The sequence below is a fragment of the Cydia strobilella genome, chromosome Z (assembly GCF_947568885.1).
Source record: "Cydia strobilella chromosome Z, ilCydStro3.1, whole genome shotgun sequence".
Classification (NCBI taxonomy): Eukaryota; Metazoa; Arthropoda; class Insecta; order Lepidoptera; family Tortricidae; genus Cydia; species Cydia strobilella.
In genome coordinates, this window is record NC_086068.1 from 58,328,375 (window position 1) to 58,353,938 (window position 25,564).

Consider the following 25,564-nt stretch of genomic DNA (forward strand, 5'->3'; position numbering starts at 1 on the left):
GCATCTCTTACATTACTACACTCTACCTTATGCTATATCTTCTTGCTTTTAGCATCTATTTATAAATAGAGTTTATTCATTGTGAATTTATTGAGGCTAAGTAGTTCCCAATAATATTAAGAGTTTATTAGGTTTTAGGGAAATTTGAGTCACCTATTTATTTAGCTAATTGCTTTGAATGTCGTATTTATTATGCCTATCCCATAACGGAACAATGGTGTTCTGGACCTTTGGGAGGCGTGCGCGTAGCCGAAGCCAACACGTAGAGTCCCTTTTTAACACTTTAATGAAATGTAAGGGGTACACCGAGCGGATGCCCTAGCCCGCATGGGACGCACGCAGAGGCAGCACCCACCAGGGTGTAAGGACTATTGGGAGTTTATGAAATCTAAAATGAAGTAGATTATTGGGTGAAAGGGATGGACTAAGTACTGAGCTATGGGATAAAAAACCGGACGCCTGCCTAATAAAATGGTATGCAATTTTATTCCCGGCAGGCGGTGACTCGCCCTCAAGATGGGCCCCCACAAAAAGCGACATCTAGGATGGCTCAAGGGCAACACCGGTGTTAGCGGCTCCGGGGTGTCGAGAGGTGTGCGCCGCTTTCTGTGGCAGTAACAGCCACTGTCCCAACTCGCGTCATATGCATAATTCACTTCCACCCCTGGAGCTTATAACTCTAACGACTCCACTATATTAATTATTATTATGAGCTAAGTGTATCGATATTGCCCTTAAGCCTTAGATGTCGCTATTTGTGGGGCTTATCTTGTGAGGGCGAGTCACCGTCTGCCGGAAATAAAATTGCATACCGTTTTATTAGGCAGGCGTCCGGTTTTTTATCCCATAGCTCAGTACTTAGTCCATCGCTTTCACCCAATAACCTAAGTTCATTTTAGATTTCATCAACTCTCAATAGTCCTTACACCCTGGCGGGTGCTGCCTCTGCGTGCGTCCCATGACACGGGCAAGGGCAGCATCCGCTCGGTGTACCCCTTACATTAAAGTGTCAAAAGGGACTCTACGTGTTGGCTTCGGCTCCGCTTATGACGAGATACATGATGTTTATTTTTGGGACTGTTAGAAATTTAATTAATATATTCCAAGAGAAAGTCGATTTTAAAGTGTTATTATAAATTCGTGAAAAGGAATAAATAACTTTTACGGCAATAGTATATACCTCAGTATAGGCCTAGCACAGGAGCGCCGTGACAGTATCTCTAGACTACCCGTCTTTTGCTAGCTGTATTGATTCGAGAGGGACGGGTAGTCTAGCTGGCTAGATACACTCGCGGTGCTTTTGTGTTAAGACGAAAGTGGAGGACTCGCGCGAAATCGCATTTTCATACTAACGTAGTCCTCATTTTTCTCTCTGGATATCAACATTATTGAAAATACGTTGACACAATTTGTTGTAGGTGTATCAACCACAGCTATGCCCCTATGTTTGATTTTTAGGGTTCCGTACCCAAAGGGTAAAAACGGGACCCTATTACTAAGACTGCGCTGTCCGTCTGTCTGTCACCAGGCTGTATCTCGTGATCTGTGATAGCTAGACAGCTGAAATTTTCACAGATGATGTATTTCTGTTGCCGCTATAACAACAAATACTAAAAACAGAATAAAATAAATATATAAGTGGGGCTCTCATACAACAAACGTGATTTTTTGCCGTTTTTTTGCGTAATGGTACGGAACCAGTCGTGCGCGAGTCCGACTCGCACTTGGCCGGTTTTTATAGATTTTTTAATTATTATCAAAGAGAATTAAGAAGACAAAGAGCGCTCACTCCATACATCGGTTTTGGTACCAAAGATTATTATTTTCGTAGTCGACATCTAGCGTCAAGTAGCGGAACTCTCAACTGCTAATTGACAATAGATGTCGCGGCAAACAAAAAGTGTAATGCTCAACGATTTTCAGCTAATATTATAACCAGATTAACCGTAGGAGTAGAAAATAAACTCTGATTATAAACGCAAAAAACAGATTTCATACATTTTTTTAAATGCTCCTAACTCATTTAAAAAATTGTATGAAATTAGTTTTTCGCTCCTAATTTTTACGATAATCAGAAAATCAAAAAAATTCAAACGTATGGGCATAGCTATGGTTAATACATATCAAATGTAAAAATATTTTCCATAATATTAAATCACATTTAGAAACGGATCTATCGCGAATTTATTTTGTTACCTTTATTTACCGACGTTTCGACACAGGTTTCACTGGTCGTGGTCGCGGCTAACTGACGTCCCAGCAAAATGTCAAAACAGAGATTTGTGTGACTACCCCACGAAAAGTGCATTTTTGGGATAGACCCGTTTCTAAATGTGATTTAATATGTGTTTAAACCGCGAAAGTTTTAAATGTTATATTTTCCATAATGTCAATATCCAGAGAGGAAAATGGGGACTACGTTTGTATGGAGAAGCGGCCGTTCCCTTTCCTCTTAAGCCTACTGAAAGATAAACTATTTTTAACTTATACCTAATCTAAGAACTTACACATGCCAACTACACTAGTTTCCACCTGAAGTAAATAAATAAAAAACGCACGACATCACTAGGTACATATCGGCGTAGACAATTTACTATTTCATCACGCTTGCTCGAGAAATATCTTATTTCATGCAGGTGTACTGAAGGGAAAAAGCCTATATTGTTCCCGCAGGAGTTATGGATTTAAAAAAAAAGCTATAACTCCCTAGGCAGTTACCACGTAGGTTATAAGTAAAATACTTCGTTTAAAGTCAAGGTATATGGGAGTTTTACTTTTAAAATACTGACGTTAATAATTTATTAAACTCCGGGGGTAAAAATATTGCAAACTCGAGTCTTTAATTCCTCTAATTATAGACCTCGTTTACAAAATCTCGCTTACCCCCCTCGTTGCACAATGTATTCATTGCTAGTCAACTTTTGATTAATTAAAATTGTAAATGCCCAAGCATTTAATTGCTTATTTGTTAGCCAAAGAGAGAACTTAATTGTAAAAAAATGGTTTACTGCAGTGGTTTAGATAGGTGTTTTAAGGTAACGTAAATAACTTCAACATTGCCTAGAAATACCTTATCAGCTTTAAACTTCAAGACAAAAACTTGCCACAGAAATAAATATACCATAGAAGGCGCAAATGCATCTACTTCGCGTGTCCGAACCCCGACCAAGCGTCGTGATTGACCGTCGCTCTTTACAGTCCACGCGCGTCAGTTGTTGCAGCCGGACGTCCGTGAAAACTTAAAAAAATGCTTCGTTGCGTGATAATTAACTGCAACAGCCCAACAATTGCGAGCACCCAAAGGCAAGAACATATTTCCTATCACAGATAAGTAAATTTAAAATTATATTATGCGTAAATTTTGTATGATAAAGTCGGCACGCTTGGTTTCAATACAAATCGTGGTATTTGCGTCATCTAGCGTACATATTAAATCTGTGGTTGAAGCTTACGTTACATGAGTCGAAAGGACCTTTACACTTGAGGTATTGAGTCACACAAACCATTTAAAAACGACATTCTGATATAACACGAAATTTGGCATGAACCAGGCGTGGCTCACTCCGCGATTTCGTCGCGTCGCTACAAGTACATACGGCTCACACCAGTTTTGGTGTCTAGCAGTAGTAGTTGCCGCGCACCGCTACGGAACGGACGCCTGCTCGCGCTGGCGCCACCTAGCGGTCATATCTGTCGTAATAGACGCGTTTTATTAGAGTTAACCTTCTGTATAGTATGAATCTTCTCAAATGATTTTTACGTCTAAGACCCTAATCTGTTAAACAAAAGCCATTGTTTATTTTTTGTGAGCGGTCGGCCATTGTGTCTAAGCGAGTGCCACGGCGCGTGCCATTGTCAGTTTCCAAGTACTATTATTTATTCTGTGCAATATCCAAGTAACATATATCATTTACGCCGGACATTTTATTTAGTTTTATTTCATTTTGGTTTTCTTCTTGTTAGTGATGTTTTTTATATTATGATTTGACAATGTTTTAAATTAATTAGCTATTATTAATAGTGCAATGTAATCATTAATGACATTAATTGTTAATTATTGTACTATATGGATCTTGTTATCCAAATTAAATATATATAAATAAATATCTATGTACTAGTACCAAGTTTTCGTTGCTAGAAATTGGGAGCCAAAGAAATTAGAGTGAATAAAGGTTTACATACAAAACTTAGTACCAGTACATAAATATAACCCATATATGCCCATAACTACCCAAGTAGCAGTGACGTCATAATGACGTAACAATGGCGTCATAGTGACGTCATAATGACGTGTAAATGCTGTTAGGGTAGTTCTGGACTCCTTGAGGTTCTAGGCTCACACCTACTAATTTTAATGCCTAGGAGCGAGTTTTATTCAGTGGGTCAAAAACAACCCAATGGGCATATATGGGATAATGTTACGTTAATGTTCACGCCTAGTTTCAAGTTTGATGTACATTAAGCATGTTGTTTTTAAATGAGAGCATAACTTGGATTGTTGTTGGTTCGTATGACTCAATAGTCTCAATATGGTTTCTTTGCTCCACATTAGAGTAGAGAGGATAAGAAATATATTTAAGTACTTATATCATAGACATGGTATGTATATACCACTTGTATAAGTAGTTATAGACATGAAACCGAGCGACCAGGGGTAAGAGAAAGACATATTCATGTATTGACAGGTTAATGTATGGCAGCATAATCCATTTTCTCTTTCACTTATAAATTTCGGTATTTCGCCATCGCCTCCTACCTATGCCGCCATAACCCGACCATGAAAAAAAACCCGGTCGGTGATAAGGACAAAGCATGGCACTATTTTCTCTTTCCTCTTATAGGAATCGCAATAAGACTATCTTTCTCTATCAAAGTGTCAGGTCCTTGACTTATATTGTACTAGTTTTAGTGTTATGTGTATGTCAGTAGCGCGCGTTGGTTGTGTATCGTAACAAAATAACATATTTAATCGACGTTAATTTTTACGATTTTATTTAGTATTTTGTTTCTAATTATATTAAACAGATGCTTTATTTATTTCGTTAAATTAAAATTATAATTCTTTTTATTTGCATAAAATATGGTACAATCAGATATATCGGAGCGGCCAAGGTGCTCACAATCTGAACACGCCTCTATTGTCAAGGCGCTAGGTGCGTGTTCACATTTTTTTGAGCACCTCAGCCGCTCCGATATATCTGATGGCGACTGTACAACAAGGTGATATTGGTAAGGTTTTCCCGTACAGTGACATATTTTGCTGGTTAAGCATGCAAATGTTAAGCTATAAGTCTTAATCTATTACATTGTTTACTTAAAACTATAATTTCTATTTAATATTACTATATTTGGAGGAACTCATTTGTATCCTAAAGGTGTATAATATGATAATGTTAATAATAGTTTTGTATTTCGTCGCTTAGCTAATTAAACAGCGCAAGTCAGATTCGATTACTTTTCAATAGAGACATATAATTGCATTACAATAGGCTAGATGTTTTTTTTTATTAATGGTATCAATCGATCAGGTTTATTTTTAGGATAAAATGTCTATATGGGACCCATTGCATTAAAGCAATACAAGTCAGAAATGATAGTCAAAGCCCGACAGTCGTACTTCACTCGTGAAACGCTTCTAACAAAACGATAAGTGAACGTGACGTCAAGTTCATTGAGAGCCCATTTTGAATGTATGGACAAAATAAGAAAATTGCGTTTTTGTCGGTGAAATATTGCGTTTATGTATATAGTTGCCGTACAATATTATTTTGGATAAAATGTAAGGAATCGAATGGTACTGTTACCTTTTTCCTTTTTTAAGTTGAAAAATTATTTAAATTTTGAAACTTTCAAGTCCTGTATTTTTGTATTATTTCCATATATTATTTTATTATCTACATTATTGCGATAAATTGCTTATCTGCTATCTATGTTACTAGATTTTGTTATAGAATTCAACATGTGTCATCATCCCTATTGGCGATCAATGAGGGCTAACGCGTATGAATTCGCCGCTAGGGGCGCTAGTGTAGATGGTGGTCTTTTCCATAGTTCGAAATGTCAAATGTCACTTGTCACTTCAATGACTGACAGCTGTTCTATAGTCTTTTGGACCACCATCAACAGAGGCGCCAACTGGTGAGCAAAAAAACGATAGCCCTTATTGTCATGGCCAATTTTTGACACGCGGTATTGTTAGCTAAGCGGCAATTTGTATTTTTTCTTTGTAACAGCATGTTTATTTTTGTGCCGTAATTAAGTACCTGCTAAATATAATTTGATATAATGAATATTATAATCTAGAGGTCCAAGCAGAGATTAGAAAAGAAGATTATAAAAGTCAAAGAAATATATCATGTGGCGCCATCTAGTGCACCTACTGTGTACAAAACAGTGCTTTTTCAACTTTAGCACGCCAATAAGGTCCTTTGGGGTAACTTCGAGAGCCGGATAATTTGGATCATAACAATTATCTACTAAAAACTAGAAGCATTTTCGGCTATAGCAATAATTAGCAAGATGCCTCGCTAAGTGTGGCAGTGGCGAGTAAAACTGGTTTCTTAGGAATATTATGGCCGTAATATTACGGACGCAAAAAGACGGCTTTTTTCATACCACGTCGGTGGTAAGCAGTCACCGTAGCCTATCGACGCCTGCAACACCATTCATTTCATTTTCGAAATTACGCCGCTTTCGAAGTTATTCTAATTCAATTCAATTCAATTTTATTCAATAAAGATAACATTATCTTAATTTTTGTTAGTATATTCTTAAAAATAATGTTAGTACTTAAAAATTAAATTTGATTTTACATTTAAAATGACCATTCAAATATCCTATGCTCTCGAAACCCAAGTCAAAAGTATCAAATCTCGTTGACTTTAAATATTAACTGTTTCGCGCTGCCATTTCGTTTTAAATATTTTAACTGTTTATCTAATTAAAGAACACCCTTTTCATTTTATTTGAACATAACATTTTATAGAGCAAAGTGAGAGTGTCATTTCAATCGTCATAATGTTATTTTTTATATTTTTTAGATATTTGCCAATAATGATGACACTGCCACACTCTGCTCATTGCAAATTCCATGCAAAGTTAGCTTTGTACTCTAAATATATGTATTTTTTTTTGTGTCCGGAAGTTAGGAACATGTGTGATTAAAATTCCCACAATTTTGTCACAGACCGTTATGGGCGATACTCACAATTTAAAATTAGGCAGCAGGCGTGGCTCACTCAGCGATTTCGTCGCGCCGCTACAAGTACATGCGGCCGCCCCCAGTTCTGAGGTCTAGCCATAGTAATGAGGGCTATCGTGTTTTTTGCTCACCAGTTGGCGCCTCTGTTGATGGTGGTCCAAAAGACTAATGAGCAGCTGTCAGTCATTAAAGTGACAAGTGACATTTCGAACTATGGAAAAGACCACCATCTACACTAGCGCCCCAAGCGGCGAATTCATACGCGTTAGCCCTCATTGCCGCGCACCACTGCGGAACGGACGCCTGTTCGCGCATGCGCCACCTAGCGGTCATATCTGTCGTAATAGAGAGTGAATATTCTGTACCCTAGTACTATTATTTATTCTGTGGCAACATTCTTTAGAACATACATTTTTGCTTGTGTATTGACACTATTGACTCAGTTGTGATGCAAGATGTCGCGAGAATTAACAATTAACTTGACATGCGTATTGCCAAAGAAATTTATTTCGTTAAATGTTTTCCTAGTTAATTTAACGTGTGTCTAAATTATTTATTACGCCATTGTTATAGCTTATTAGATTTTGTTTGTTGTTAATGTTTCATCTCATTATAGAAATATGGCATTGATTTTGTGAAATTGAAATGTGGGTAATAGTGAAAAAGAAAGCCGAACTAGAATTACATATATGAGGTACATTTATTGTAGAAACTTATTAACCACTAACGTCCCACCGTCCAAATACTAGTATTAGAACCATCAATTGTCGCGAGAGGTCTTTAATTAATTAATTATAATAAAATAAAACTATGAAAACGGATTATATCGCGTATATTGAATTTATAATACATCCCGACCTTTCGAACCCTTTACAGCGTTCGTGGTCAACGGGTGACCCCTTTTTCATAGTTTTATTTCATGAGTAACTATCGCGGTAACCGAAGACAATATTAATTATAATAAAATTTAATGATTATTAAATGGAATAGAGATGCTTTTGTTTTATTTCGCTCTATTTTAAAACAAAAATTCATTTCTATTTACTAATATCGTTGATTCTAATATGACTGCCAATGTTTCTTGTACGGTGGGCCGCTAGACGTTAATATTTCATGGAATCTTTTTTGTGTCTTGTAAAGTTAGCTTTCGGAAAAAACACATTTACTCATAATATTTATATTTTGGTTTGTTTTGAAGGCAACTATAAAGAGGCTAGTGAAATGATCGTTTCATCCTAGGGTTTTTGATAGTTGTCGATATAAATATGATTGTGTAATAAAACACGCGCATAAGAAGTTGGACAAAAAATAGAATAGATTCACAGCAGTTTAAAAATATATTAGTGACGAATCCGGGTATTTTTACGAAAAAAAAATAGATGTGTTTTCATGAAAATAAAAGGAACTTCATTTCATAGAAATGCATAGGATTTGTACCTGTTGCAATCATATTATATTCTCCTGAAAACATAAGTTCAAATTCACGTAATATTTTTTTTTACATTATGTAACAAATAGTAAAATACTAATGTGCCTTTCGGAAAGTTTCCAAAATAGCGAAATTTCGACTTGGAAAATTTTCGGAAACATCATATTTTTGTATAGTGATCGATATTGTCCATTTCCAAAACGAGTTTCCTTTGTTTCCTGTGAAATTTTTTAAAACTTTTTCAACTTTGTGAAAACTTTCCGTAACTTGCACATTTGTAGTAAAGTCAATACGGCTAAGTGTGGCTGGCCTTCACATTGGGGCCTGTTTACACATTGATTAGTGTTTATTGCTTCATACATTTGTCACTAAACCAGGCGTGGCTCATTCCGCGATTTCGTCGCGTCGCTACAAGTGCACGCGGCCCACACCAATTTTGGTGTCTAGCCATAGTGGTTGCCGCGCACCGCTACGGAACGGACGCCTGCTCGCGCTTGCGCCACCTAGCGGTCATATCTGTCGTATAGACGCGTTTTGTTAGAAAGTGAACCTGTACCTAGTACTATTATTTATTTTGTGACTAATAAACACAAGTAGCAAATGTTTCAACTCGCAATAAACACTAATTAATGCGTAAACAGTATTTATGTTACACAATATCGAATAGACTAATCCAAGGCCTGAACTATTAGGTCCTTACCTATGAAATTGGCGTTTTGTATGGAGAATTTTATGAAAACTGTGATTTTCACACATTGAATTTTGCGGATAATTCGCAATGTCAAATTCAAACCAAATTTTGTTTAGAATATTGAAAACTTTTAAGCTACGTTACACATATTTTAATTACTTAAAAATAGTTAGCATACCCAAACTATACGTAATTGAAACACTTAAACTGGCAGCACATGAAAAGGGAGTTTTCAAGCTTTAATTTGAAACACTAAATTAAACCTATTATTTGTATTTAAAAGCTTTGTCTGTACTACAATTGAAATTAAAAAATAATTTGCAAGTTGCAATTGAAATGAACGTACAAAATAATATCTGTGAAAAAGATGCCAATTTCATAGGTAAGGACCTAATATTTATTCTTTATTTTTAGTCTGTATTTTTAATCAAAATCTAACGTGCCTATAGTTGTTTGTTGTTGTTTTGTTTGTCCCGCCTCTAATCTCTAGTACCCAACGTACTTACTGGTTGTTATATAAGTATTTGTTCATGTACAAATGATTTTATTTTGAATAAAGCTATTTTGTTTAAATATCGGTTTTTGTGTTTATGCTTTAATTTTACCCGGATCATTTTTGAGAATACTTGACATACCTACAGTTTTTTTAGGGTTCTGACCAAAAAGATTAACCTTTTGGACGCCAATGACCAATATATACGCACCGTAGGTTCAACGCCAAAGACCGATTAATCGGTCATAGACCACAGAGCAACATAGACCTACATGCATATGCATAAAGTTCAATTTCAGTTTTGACACTCCGGTGAGCTTTTGTGTTTGAGTTGTTTGACACGGCGTCGAAAAGGTTAAAATCAACCCTTATGGTAAGACTTTGTCCGTCCGTCCGTCTGTCACATTGTCAACTTTCAGTCTAATTACTAGGTCTAGTGGGGTGTTATTTGAAAAAGCTCTACTTGTATCCTCGACTCCTAAACAATTATTTATACAACATTATCATAAACATTACACCAAAAATATCTTGGCAGATATATACAGGCGGCACGACTCCAGGATGATGATAGACAGAAATAAATGCAGAACACGTATTTAGATGTTGCACGGAGTTTATTCATTAAACAACAGCAAGATCTGGTACTTTAAATAATGGATGCATAACGATTAAAGACTTATCTTAATTAGAATTACTTAGCTATAGAGAAACGATGTTAGCCGAGCGCTGTCTAGATTGAAAGAGAGAGATACCAAATCTGTCAAAGCGTAACTGACAGCAAAAGCTATTCGAGACAGTATGAACTTATTTAGGAAATGGTTTACATCGCTTGTGATCCTATATTATTAACAAAATATAATTACACCTCTTATCTTGGTTTTTTTTAATCAACAATGCATATTATGTGTTAATCATACTGGAAATTTATATAAGATTGATTACACTTAAGATACCAAAATAAAGATTGTTTGAATTTGTTTACATAATAAAGAATTATCCCTGAAAACCCAACCTACATACCTATACATTAGGTGGCGCAAATTAGTTAGCCGATTTATTATTATTATTATTATTTTATTTTAGACAGGCAGCTGATGCTGGTACGTCTAAATCATAGTTCACTTAGCACAGCCGGTTTTTAGGGTTCCGTAGTCAACTAGGAACACTTATGGTTTCGCCATGTCCGTCCGCCTGTCTGTCCGAGGCTTTGCTCCATGTTCGCTAGTGCTAGAAAGCTGCAATTTGGCATGGATATATTAATCAATAAATCCGATAAAGTCGTACAATAATTTTTTTAGGGTACCTCTCCTACACGTTAAAGTGGGGATGTAATTTTTTTTCGCTTTATCCCTACAGTGTGGGGTATCATTGGATAGGTCTTTCAAAACGAATATGGGTCTTTAACAAACATTTTTTGATAAAGTGAATAATTTCGGAAATAATCACTGCGAATGAAAAAAAATGTGCCTAAATTTTGAACCATGGGTCCAAAAATAGGAAAAAAAAGCTTAATTAAATTAAAACTATAGCGTACATGGTCAGTTTAGCCGTTTTTGAGTTATCGCAAAAAGTGTCCCCTTCATGGTAAAAAGACGTATTGTACACACCACACACACCCACAGTTATTAAATACGACATTAAATGGATTTTTAAAGTTATTTGGCATTATTCATGTAAGAAAAGTAAAATGTAAGATAAAAAAGTTTTATTTTACTAATCAATTATTATTTAATATTTAATTTCTCTAAAACTGTCTGTCTGTTACCTCTTCACGCTTAAACCGCTGAACCGATTTAGTTGAAATTTGGTATAGAGATAGTTTCGAGTCCCGGGGAAGGACATAGGGTAGTTTTTATCCCAGAAGTCATCCTTTAAGAGGGTGAAAAGGGGGTGGAAGTTTGTATGGGGAATCGATAAAAAGCAGATGGATAAAAAATAAGTTACTCAAATTACCAAATTACTAACTCCACGCAGACGAAGTCGCGGGCAAAAGCTAGTTTATAATATTGCGAATATCTTATTTAACTAAGGTAGGTACTTATTTGCTTGCTAAACAGATTACAAATAACAGTTCGTTAGTCCTAATATAAGGTCAATGTGCTAGTTTCCGTCCATGCTCTAGTTTTCGTCCACTTGACGGATTAGCAAATAATATATTTCATTTTTAATTTGCTATTTGCGAAATATCTTTTTTATATTGCTTAGACATTAATTATAGCGCTTCTCAAATGCACGGAAACAGAAAAAATACCGGTCTTTGTGGCTCGTGACCTTCACCGGCTGCCTCCGGTAACGTTTGATTCAGTTGACGTTACTTGTTTGCTGAGGGACATCAACCAACTAAAATCAGATTTAAAGACCATCAAATTAAATTATGTCACAAATGACCAGTTAGACGAAGTGAAGAAAGAAATTGGCCAAACAAAGAATCATGTTCGCAGGATGACATCGCCGTTTTCAAACGTCAATCATTCAATTTCAAATCTGAACGTCAACTGTAAGAGAGGTGCCTGCGTAGATAGCGGTCCGATGGGGTTCTCGCATTTTGAAATCGACGAATCGCGGAGAACGGATGACAACCTGTCTCACGTAAGCAGCGGGGGAAACATCCTACTATCCCTCTCCCCCCCGCATGTACAGCTCAGTGAAGTATTAACGAGCTCCCACTCTAATGCAGCGAATCCCGAGGTGCATTCTCTCTCGACGACACTTGACGTTTCTAAGCAGTCGACCGACTGCGCGGGCGCGGACGGAATCGGACAAAATGCGGCCCCGGCCCCGTCTCCTTCTAAACCTGGGCGTGCGAGCGAGACACCGATAACGGAGAGTTGCGATGACAGCAAGATGGCGGCCAGTTGCCAAAACGTAAACAACGACCTGGCCGGCGTAGTTAGACAAGATAACTTGAGTATTTTAAATCCTCAACTAGTAAAATCGCCAAAATCGGTACAGAGTGAGATTGAGTGTAGATCGACTATGGCGGAGGTTGTGAAAGACGGCGTCTGGGAACAGGCGTTATCGCGTAAACGAGTGGCAAAACAAAGGAAAAATCAAAACCGCTTTGTGGGACATCGGGGCAAAGCCGAAGCCCTGCTGCAAGGGAAATTCAGAGCAGCGGAGCTGACGATACCTTTGTTTATATCTAATGTTCACAAGGATACTTTGGAGGATGATATCGTTGAACACATTAGAGCGAAAACAAATACTACAATCAAGTTATTGAAGATTAACATGCAAGACAAACAAAAGAGCCATAATGCCTACAAATTATACGTGCCGAGCGATAAAATGAGAATATTTCTAGACGCCAAGACTTGGCCTGAAGGCATTATATTTCGTCGTTTTGTGCATTTCAAGCACAGAAATATAAACAGAGGCAACTCTGAGGGAGCTAACACTGTGACGTAATATTAATGGGAAATAGTAGAACATGTACATTTATAAGTTTTAATTGTAAGAGCGTAAAAAGATCGGTAGATAGCATACGTGAATTATGTGCCTTTGCGGATATCATCGGAATTCAGGAGACGTGGCTGCTCCCAAATGACATACCGTTTCTTTCCACTATACATGAGGACTTCGCGTATACAGCTACATCGGCAGTTGACACTTCAGCGGGGATGCTCAGAGGAAGACCCCACGGCGGCGTCGCGTTGCTATGGAGAAAGAGTCTGTTTCCATCGGCGAGTGTAGTGGAGTGTAACAACAACAGAATTTGTGGTATTCAAATTAATGTAGGCTCTAAGCGCGTTGTGATATTCAGTGTGTATATGCCAACCGATTCCGCTGAAAATTTGCCAATCTTTGTGGAGTGTGTGAGTACTTTACATGCTATTATTGAGGACAGCGAGGTAGAAGCCGCTTATGTATTAGGGGATTTCAATGCCCACCCTAATGAACCCTTTCACAATGAACTTATGAGTTTGTGTGAGGACAGTCAGTGGATTTGTGCAGACCAAGAAATGCTTGGGCTCGACACCGGTACTTATACATATGTGAGTGATAGTCATGGATGTGAGCGTTGGCTGGACCACTGTGTTGTGACCCAGGCGGCCTGGTCTACTATTTCTAAAATATATGTAATGCATAATGTTTACTGGTCTGACCATTTTCCGCTAGTCATTGAATGTAACTTGGATGTGACCCATTCAAAAATATATAATTGTAATGTTGACAGGTCAAAAGTTTTCTGGGGTGACAAACAACCTAGTGATATTATTAAATATGAATGTAAATGTAATGATTTGCTAAAAGGTATTGACTTTCCTACACAGCTCAGTGAATGTGCAGATAGTTGTTGTTATGTCAGTAATGACAACCTGCATAGGGAAGTTATTAATAAGTTGTATAGTGACATCATTTGTGCCCTTAGTTCGGCCTCTGTGTTATGTACAAGTGACTCGCAAAATAGGAAAAATAAACACATTATGGGTTGGAATAAACATGTGGGTGAGGCTCACAGAGAGGCCAGGCTTAGATTTCAGACCTGGGTGGCTAGTGGAAAACCCCGTTCTGGCCAATTATACGAGTCCATGTGTGTAAGTCGCAAAGTTTTTAAAGCTAGATTAAAGTGGTGCCAGCAACACCAAGACCAAATTAAATTGGACCGGTTGGCTTCTTATCATGGTAAAAATGATTTTCGCAATTTTTGGAAGAGTACTAACAGATTAAATTATAGGCCAGGGCTTTCTGTGAGTATTGAAAATGAGACCAATCCTGTAAAAATAGCTAACTTGTTTATGAATCATTTTTCTGTCAAGTCTCCCCTTAGTGCAGAACCCAGAAGGGAGGTGGCATGGTCAGCTGGGTCCGAGTGTACTACCAAAATTACAGCAAATCTAGTAAGTAAAATAATTAAAAATATGAGGAGGGGCAAGTCCCCTGGGCATGACGGGCTGAGCATTGAGCATCTGCAACATGCCGGGCCACACCTGCCCAGGGTTCTTGCCATGCTCTTCTCGCTTTGTATTAGCCATGCTTACCTGCCACCCGATATGATTCGCACTATGGTTGTTCCTATTGTAAAAAATAAGACAGGAGACATAGCGAAGCTGGCCAATTATAGGCCAATTTCTCTGGCAACTGTAGTAGCTAAGGTGTTCGACGCGGTGCTTGATGCTGAGTTAGATAGATATATACGAATCAGTGATGCGCAGTTTGGGTTTCGACCTAAACTATCTACTGAGAGCGCGATACTGGGCCTCAAGCACACCGTCGAATACTATACACAGCGGAAGACTCCTATATATGCATGTTTCCTGGATCTATCCAAGGCGTTCGATCTGGTTAATTATGAGCTCTTGTGGGCCAAGTTAAAAAAGGCGGGGGTCCCTATGGATATTGTGCATATACTTAGGAGTTGATACTTGTGTCAAGTTAATGTTGTCAGATGGGGTAAAGAAGTGTCAGAGGAATACAGGTTGGAGTGCGGAGTGAGACAGGGTGGGAGAACGTCTCCTAAGCTCTTCAACCTGTACGTTAATGCTCTCATCGAGGAGCTCAGCAGCATACATGTCGGCTGCCATATTAGCGGAGTATGTATGAATAATATTAGCTATGCTGACGACATGGTGCTGTTGAGTCCCTCGCCGGGAGGACTTGAAATACTGCTGAAGGTGTGTGAGAAGTATGCATGTAAACATGGCCTCAAATATAACGCTCTGAAAAGTGAACTTATGGTTTTTAAGTCTGGGACGAAATGTCCATCTGTTGTACCGCCGTTATATCTAAATGGCACACCCCTTAAACGAGTGACATGTGTCAAATATTTAGGCCACTTAGTCGATGAAAATCTGCGTGACGACGCAGATATAGATAGGGAACGTAGGGCGCTGGCGATAAGAGCGAATATGATAGCACATAGGTTCAGAGGTTGTACAGCTCAGGTCAAAATAACTCTCTTTAGAGCCTACTGTACCTCTCTTTATACCTGCAGCTTGTGGGCTAATTATTCGCAAAGATCGATCAGCGCCCTTCGGGTACAGTTCAACAACGCCTTCAGGGTGCTGTTGCGTCTGCCTCGCTTCTGCAGCGCGTCAGGCATGTTCGCGGACGCGCAGGTAGACGGTTTCTTTGCCACAATAAGAAAGCGCGCCGCCGCGACGCGTCGCAGAGTGCTTGGCAGTAGCAACAGTATCCTGAGTGTGATAGCGGGTAGGCTCGATAGTCGCTATATGCAGCACTGGTCGAGCCTGCATCGTTCCCTAGCTAAGTATGTATTGTAGTTGTAGATATCTAGTAAGTTAAGTAATAATTAATTGTATCTAACATAGTTTTAAGTTCCTGCATGTTCGACTAACCTGTTATGGATTTCTGTGGTCCGAAATAAATGATTTTTTTTTTTTTTTTTTTTTATTAAGTATTGCAATAAGTCCAAATTTGTGCAGCAATGTAGGTTCATCTTCAAATTTCGTCGAGTGGATGAAAACTAGCGCAATGACCCTATATAATATTGTCTTCGGTTACCGTGATAGTTACTCATGAAAAAAAACTATGAAAACGGATTATATCGCGTATATTGAATTCAGTTATTTAAAATTCAATATACGCGATATAATCCGTTTTTCATTGTTTTATTTCATGACCCTATTGTATACTTTAGATGGAACAGGTCAATAAAAAACAAATTGGAACATGATTATTTATTACTAAATATTGGTAATTCATTGCCCGGATTACATAATATTACCCTAATTAGCAATACATAAGTAACATTTAACAAAAGGCAAGATTTGAAGTTCATGTGTCCAACTCTTATAAAAAAGATATTAAATTATTATTATTTTCCGAAATAAAGATATTTCTTTTATTGTAAATGTAATGCAATACTACTGCATCTTTGCCCTTGTGGCAACTATGCCCACGTTTATTCACAATGGAGACAATATTCACATATTATATAATATAAATGAAATATCAAAAAAACACCTAATGAGGGCTAACGCGTATGAATTCGCCGCTAGGGGCGCTAGTGTAGATGGTGGTCTTTTCCATAGTTCGAAATGTCAAATGTCACTTGTCACTTCAATGACTGACAGCTGTTCTTTAGTCTTTTGGACCACCATCAACAGAGGAGCCAACTGGTGAGCAAAAAAACGATAGCCCTCATTGAAAGAATAGGCAAAAAATGTTTTCACCTAAGCAGCTCAAACAACAACTACTACTAATGCTACTTGCTACTTAAACAGTGAGACAAAATGACATTCAAGTGACCTTTATATTCAAATGTCATTTCAACGTGCGGGGTTATATTCAAATGTCATTTCGACAAGTTCGAAATACTTGGATTCTATTCTCTCTGTCCCTTTCAAGTCGTTAACAAAAAGAAAGAGACAGAAAAAAGTTTAAACAACATTCAACGGTATATTGACGGTTTATAATAAACACGTACGTGTCGTACGAGTATGAATTCTTAATAATTAATTAATTAAAATAAAGTTTAAAATTTGATAAAAACACTACATTTTACGTATTTTATTGTACAATTTAAAATAATGATAAAAAAATCGATTATCATGTAAAGTAAATAACTATACATACTTTTAACAATCTCTACTATAGTTGACAAATCGTAGTATCCGCAATTTGGACAGTATCTTAGTTTTTTTTTACAAAAGAAAAGTTGTCGATCGAAGTGTCAATTGATGTTCGTTATTTCCATATTATTTTACGGAAATTAATTTCGTGTTGTTTTTGTGCTTGGTGCGGTAATTAAACTTCTTCTAAAAAAAAAAACTTTCTTAAGAAAACAAGAGTGAATAAGTGATGAAAAAGGATTAAATTTTTCAGGTTGTCATATGTTCTCACTGCTGAGGTGAAAGGTTGTGTGTACTACGAGATCAAAGTTATTTACATCTCGTGCGCTTTTGAGACCCTTACTACGCTCAAGATTCTATATTTTCTAATCTTTCGCTTGCACGGGACTCAAAATAAGCACTCGAAGAAATATCAAACTTTGCTCTCTTGTACAAATAACTATTTCATTGTATACACATATAAAAATAGTTAAAGATTTTCAACGAAGCACTTCGCGGTTGGCGGTGTAGGTATTCCCACGGTGGTGTTGTCCCCGCCCCCGCAGGGACGGCCCTGAGTTGAATTAAAGGTAGGGCATTGCTCCAGAATACCTATGCCTATTATCAAACTAGATGGTATTTCTTAAGGGGCCCATTGACTACCAGTCCGCCGAACGATATCGGCCTGTCAGCTAGAACAAAAATTTGAAAGTTCCTAATAACTGACAGACCGATATCGTCCGGCGGACTGATAGTCAGTGGGCCCCTTTAAGGTAAGGCAATGGGATTTTAAGGTAGGGCATTGCCCCATGACGCCCCCCTTACTAACGCCCCGGCGCCCCCGTGTGACCGCCGGCATACTACAAGAGGTGGAAACAAATGGAATTACATCCGGTACACTCAGGGGCTCGTTTCTCAAAAGCTTGTAACATGTAATACAAGCGGATGTCACTTTTTTACAGCTTTTGCTGGCGTGTATCACTCCGCGATTGCGTCGCGTCGCTACAAGTACCTGCGGCCGCCTCAATTTTGAGCTATTGCCATAGTAATTGCCGCATACCGCTATGGAACGGACGCCACGCGCTTGCGCCGCCTTGCGCGTAGTCGCGTTTTGTTAGGGAGTGAATCTTCTGTACCTAATACTATTATATATTCTGTGGCTTTTGTTAGAAAGGGACTTCCACTTGTATTACAAGTTACAAGCTTTTAAGAAACGGGCCCCTGGTATGGGCCGATCGGTCCGCAAACGTGCAAAAAAACAATTGCAATGTATGCGCCGCGGACTCCGCGCGATTGTCAAATTATACTCCGCCTTGACCGCATGGGAAAATTTGCATATTTTGGTAATTTCGCTTTCTTGCACATCTGGATAGCCATACCCAGCTCGTGTCGGTGTAAAATCAACTAATTATTTTCTACGAACTCATATCATGCCTGTTGCCAAACAAAAAGGCATTCCGATTATAATTCATTCGAGTAAAAATACATTTAGTAGATTTCTATCACTTTCTTTCCAATAGAGACCATCGTACAACCGATTGGGATAGAAATATAGACTTCTTTCTGGAGTACGACATCCCCTGCTCAATATATAGCTCATAGACATATATTACTTCGTAAAGACCGGCCTTACGAGCACTACGAATGGGGCCGATACATTGGAGTCAAAATCGCATTTAGTTACACCAGCGCGCTCAGTCGTGTGTCGAATTGCGCAGTGGAAAGACGTCGGTGTTCGGTCGGAATTGTATGCATACGCTTATACTTTGTTTACACCAATGGTGACGTGTTTCCACTGCGCAATTCGCCACACGACTGAGCGCGCTGGTGTAACTAAATGCGATTATGACTCCAATGTATCGGCCCCATTCGTAATGCTCGTAAGGCCGGTCTTTACGAAGTAATATATATGTCTGATATAGCTTCTCTTCGTATATAAATATATATGTACAGGTGCGTGATATAGTCTTTAATACATCTAAATAGAAGAATAAATGTTTGTTATACATTTTAGTACGTATATAGCTTAATATGTATGTATCTACATTACTTAGTGTAAGGCCTGAGTGGACGCTCGAGTTGGGCGTGCAGCGGGGCGGGGCGTGCGGCGTGCATATTAAACAAATGCAAACGTATAGGAGTGGCCTTAGTGCACGCTGCTCAAATCACTTGTGAGCTCGACGCCACGCTGCACGCTCCGCCGAATGCTCCGCTTCGAGCGTCCACTCAGGCCTTACACTAAGTGTTATGCACGTTGTCTACTAACTAAAACTAGGCGGACCCGGGCGCACTCTACTAAATTTAGGACATTATACAGTTCAATTTAATATTTAAGGTGCAGTAAGTTCATCCAGCAGTTTCTTAAACATCGTAGTGCTTTTTTTAGATCACAATACGGTTGCCAAAATTTTTATAAGCAATCTTGCGACCTTTAGTAACTTCATCGATCGATCGATCGATTTGAAACCTGATTTCTTACTAAATTACATTTACAATCGGGTCTATCGCGAATTTATTTTGTTACCGTTATTTACCGACGTTTCGACACAGGTTTCACTAGTCGTGGTCGCGGCTAACTGATGTCCCAGCAAAATGACCTGATTTCTTGACATTCGCTCGTTAAAAAAAAACACAAACATGGTTCTAAAACGCACCTTAAAATTTTGTAATAATTAGTGCACAAAACATAAAAAAAATATGAAAATTGCGTCTAAAAATGTGCAATTTCATTTATGATGGAACTCATTATTACTTTTTTACGCTTTTTTCGCCGATTACTTTTTTCTTAAAGCTTAAAAAAATTAAAAATATGATGTCTGTGGTCCCGGGCACGCACAGCCATCTCGCTCACGCTTACGCCCAGTGAGAGTGAGATAAGAACCTGAACCCACGGGGACTTAAATGAAAATCACGTCCAGGGATGTAAATGTAAGTATAGTAAGGGTTTGTTTATGTTTAAAAAAAATTTTTTGATTAATTTGTGACGCACACATTTATCGCAGCTTGTACTTCTTCTAACTTGTATTTAAAGTACTTTTAAGATCTTTCTAATTAGCGTAAACTCGATGTGTTTGTGTTTTTCCTTTGTGACCTAGAATTTTAATTATAATCATAAAAAACATGGCTAGTGAGTAGTATGTAATGTAATCGTTACTCTAGTTAGTAATCATACTAATTATGACGAAAGTTTTGTTGTAATTAGTACTAGTGCAAAAACATAACACGTCGTTATTACAACCAAATTTTCCTCGTAATAGGGAATATTACGCAAAACTCTGCGTAGAGGGCGTCACTAGCACAATCACAGGGCCTACCGCGAAACACGAAAATCGAAAGTTCGGTTTCTGCCTCTCTATCATTCTCGACCAGTAAACAAAGCGCCTTCATGCATCAATGTCAAAAAACTGTCTATGGTTTAGTATGTGCACTATATAGTGCTGCACTCTGCCGGCAGAACATTGCATTAATACTCCCTATTAGTATATTTAAAATTTTGGCAACTTGTATTATATAAGTATATCTATAATAATAAAACACGCACAAAAAATAATAATTAGACAATGGAATCAAGGTCTTAACGTAGTAATTAGTATAACCATTTTTTTCTATGGCATAACTGATTCGTATTCATAATCAACAATTTTCTAATCATAATTTCATAATTATTGCCAACAATTATAACAAAATATTTAAAACAATTTGCTACGACTAAGAAGCTTCATATAAAATTAACTTTCGAGATTCTTTTAATAAAATAATAGAGCCAATACGAGTTTTGACGGGTGTGAAATAGTTATTTACGATACAAGTGCGGAAAAGAGGAAATTCGAAACGAGTGGCGATAAATTAAAACACGACCGCAGGGAGTGTTTTAAATCGACACGAGTTGCGAATTACCTATTCGCACGTGTATCGTACAACGTTTTACAGTACATATGGCCTATTAAACTTTCGACATATGCACAAAAAGTGCACTTTACGCACTAGTGCGAGAAAGTAGCACCATATGTACTGTAAACTTTTTATTGTTACTCGTTGCAATGGTAACGTTGTCTTGGGACATGCTTCAAAACTTAGTTTTATGTTATGTTATAAAACATTTATTTTTCACTAAGAATTTTAATAAAACATGTTACAAGATTCCTTCTACCAAAATATCCTAGTATTGTCGCACAGCTCCCCTACTTCCTCGACCTCCGAATGCACGGAATTGGCGCGCGGACAGTAGCTGATCCCCCCTTTCTTGCACAACGTATCAGCATTGCTATACGAGGAATTGCCGCCAGCATCCTTGGTACAATGTATCAAGGGCTTATTTTAGATACTTACAAGCTAGTTAGTTAGTTGTATATTTAATTATGTTAATGGATGGCTTTTCAACCTAAAAAAATATATACCTAATGAATGAAATACATACCTAGTCTTTGTAAAAAATCATTTGTTGCTGACAGCATTGACCCATAATAACATTTATAATAATATAGAGTAACTTATACTACAGCGGTACTGTCATAGTAAATTTTGTAACCCCAGTAAATTCACTGCCATCTGTCGACACACTTTAATACTAAAAACGAAGATTTGTAAAAATACGATAAAATGTATTTAAATATAGATAAATGATTTTTTTTATTTGCATTAATTATTTTGATGATTTTGACCCATGTTCTTTCACTGATATGCGTTAAAATTGTTAAATAACAAACGAAGCCGTCAACGCCATCTATACGACTGTAGGCCAAAACTAGTAGCGCCCTCTGAACGAGAATCATATTTTCTTGATTTTCGAGGCACGTTTTTTCCTTAGACTGTATCCATCTATTACGGAGTTATATCTATCTTTGATACAAGCTAGTTAGTTAGTTGTATATTTAATTATGTTAATGGATGGCTTTTCAACCTAAAAAATATATACCTAATGAATGAAATACATACCTAGTTGTTGTAAAAAAATATTCATTGCTGACAACATTGATCCATAATAACATCTATAATAAATAAAATAATTAGGTTTAAAATATAATAAAATTTAAAATGATTAAAATCTAGACATTATTAATTGAGCATCTCATTCAAATTAAAATTTAATTCAGATTAAAATTCAGACTAAAATAAAAATCTAAAATTCAGTGGTTAAAATTATATGGTTATGCGAAGTCAAAAATAAATTAGAATGTCAAACTTTAATTAATATTAATTAATATACCTAATGAACGAAGGTATCTAAGTAACATAACTGAAACCACAATTGGTCGTTAACGTTTAGTTTTAGGTATTTCGTTTAATACGTAAATAAAGTTAAGGATCTCGTCCATTAGGTATATCGAACTTTCGGTATTACATGCATTAGGTATATCGATTTTAGGAATTCCGTGGTTTAGGTATATCGAGTTTAGGTATTTGATGATTATATTACTATTTATCGTCGCCAAAGGCGGCCCGCCATTTTATATTTTTATTATTCGTATATTTTATGGATGGTATAGAAAGGATGCCAATCTCTTATGGCAGAATTGTTGCAAAAGTGACCGCTGTCAGCTTTAAATAATAGTTCCTAATCTCTCCGGTGGCGCTAGTTAGGCTCTGGGACATGAGTATAACATGAACCATATAAGGCAACAAATAACCCGAGCAAATTACGTAGGTTGTTTTTGGTAGTATTTCGGTGTATGGTGGCGCCGCCTAATTACTGTTTTTTGATGGACACTTTTCATACATAGAGATTCGGCTCCTTTATATAGTCTCCATGGTATATTTGTTAAATAAAATGTAACTTTTTAGTCGTAGCATATTATTTCGTGTTCAACATGGTGTTTTAATACTAGAGTGCGAGAGGGAGGGAGTGCCGTTATGAGAGTACGCCTCTCTCGCTCTTGACCGCTCTCATGTGACGACATGGAAACTGGCACGAAATTAAATAGATTTGATTTATAACAGTAAAATAATTCTTTGATTTATTGGTTTTTACCTATCAATTTAATTTACATTCTAAAACTTCTTTAGGCGCGACTAGAGGGTAACTCAGTTTTTTTCTGACGGAAGTAATGCTCAGTAGTGACACACGCACAATGGGAAACACTTCAAAGTGCCAACATAGCGTAGTAGCAAGTTTTACTTGAATCGCGCGTAAAGATTACACACATATACTTTTTTAAAATGGTGTTTATTGATTTAGGCATAACATAAATAATGATTTCATATTAATTCACAAAACATAATAACATAATAAAATATTGGTTACACTTACATTAATTAGTCATCAAACATAAGCAAAACCATTTATAGTTAAAAATCGGTTAAATGCAGCTGTCGTCCCAGTTACCGAATCATCACTTCTTATTTCATTACACTTGAGTGCACTAAAATGGTACACAATAGTACTCTGGTCTACTTACGCTAGCTCCAACGGATGTACTTGTGATGTGTATGATGTAGTGCTTTTTTTAAATAATTTACGCCTAAAGGGTTCACCACACAGGCATTATTAAATTTTTAGACCTTTTAAACCTGCACAATGCGGATGAAAAACCAAAATGTATGTATAGTTCCACCGGCCGAATATTCGGCGGTCGCGTACCGAATATTCGGTCGATGGTCAGGCCGAACATAATTCTGTAACTTAAATTATATAAAATGAAGTTTTATTCTATTCTATTCTTCATCCGGTATCCGGCTAAACAACTACCCGTCTCTAATCTGTAGTATGGGGCCGCCAATGTGTGGTGACCTAACGTGCTAAGGCCAGAGCACATCGGCTAAATACGTGTGCGCAGACGGTGTGCCGTCTCTCATAGGATCTGTATATTACAACGCGCGCGCGCGTCTACGCAAACGCATCCGGTGTGCACACGCCCGTATATGCTGAAGCATCTCATGATCTTGTAACTAAAATTCAAAATATATAACTTGATACAAAACCGTCATTTGCACATGCATTCGACCGTCGTATGTGGCCAGAGTACATAAATTGTGTCACTATTGCGAGTAACCAAACGTTGCTATAAAAATCATATAGTGTGATGTCTTTTTTTACGAAACACGGAATACCACTGCTTTTCTGACTTCTTCCCACGCCCATTCTGTAATAAAACAGTGTATTGTTAAGTGATATTATAATATAATGAGACCTGAGACTATTTACAGTACGTATTGTATAAGAAAATACATATTGTGTAACGAAAAGTACGATACATAGTTCTATGCTTTACAGTACCTATATATAAGAAGTGCCGATTACATCACCTCACCACCTGCACTCACACGATCCCATACACCTACACACACACATACACACTCACTCTCTCTCTCACACACACACATACACATTTAATGTAGATAAAATTGTATTAGCTTAAGTTTTCTTTCTGCTTTTGTTAAACTAAAAACTACTTGTTGCTACGGAGGAGCGGGGCTTCCTGATACAGGTATAATATACTTAAAAGGAAGTCCCAACCTACTACCTTGTAATGTAACATTTTATTAATGAAATAATATATTTTTCATTTTTTTCATTTTCATTTCATTTTCAATGAGAGGTATGAAAATAGGAGTGTGGGTTTATGAAACGAGCTGAAAGCGAGTTTCATAAAAACATCACACTAGTGTTTTAATACCTGATTATACACAGTTACATACATTGCTCTATCTACACACATATTATAAACTCTCTATGACGTGTTCACGAACAGCATGTAGCAACCGCATTTTGCATTTTGAAATTATTATTATGCAATTAACATTTTCACGGTTATAAAATTAGTTTGTAACGAAACATTTATCTTAATGCTGGCCGAAATTTGCGGTTATTGAATGCATCATAAAAAATGGCAACCAATTAATTATTTTGGCCCATAGGGTATTTGACTGGACTTAAAATAAATTATTTTACACCACGCATGAAATAAAGCACCAAAACATTAATAGAGAAACGTAGACAGCAATTATTTTTAGTCACAATTTCTGGTAATTTGATTGTGACGTCACATGCTAGTGTTTCATATAAATTCCATAGTAGCAAAAACGTTTTGACAGTTCCAAAAAAGAAACTGATTTGACTAGTAGTCAAATACTCTATTGCATTAAACCAAGGTCCTGACACTCTTTAATAGAGAAAGATAAGTCTTATTGCGATTCCTATAAGAGGAAAGAGAAAATAGTGCCATGCTTTGTCTTTATCACCGACCGGGCATTTTTTCATGGTCGGGTTATGGCATCATAGCAAGGAGGCGATGGCGAA

General features: G+C 37.2%; 1 protein-coding gene and 1 long non-coding RNA gene across 2 annotated transcripts in view; one reads left to right on the plus strand and one right to left on the minus strand.

Annotated features, from left to right (window-relative positions):
• LOC134755243 (uncharacterized) overlaps positions 1 to 25,564 on the plus strand; it is a 132,984-nt gene that overhangs the window by 100,035 nt on the left and 7,385 nt on the right. The window lies entirely within an intron of this gene.
• The window catches only part of LOC134755223 (receptor-mediated endocytosis protein 6 homolog), a 61,372-nt gene continuing 58,342 nt past the window's right edge, over positions 22,535 to 25,564 (minus strand). Inside the window, exon 33 of the mRNA XM_063691747.1 lies at positions 22,535 to 24,407. The gene's annotated coding sequence lies outside the window, so the exon portion shown is untranslated. The remainder of the gene's footprint in view (positions 24,408 to 25,564) is intronic.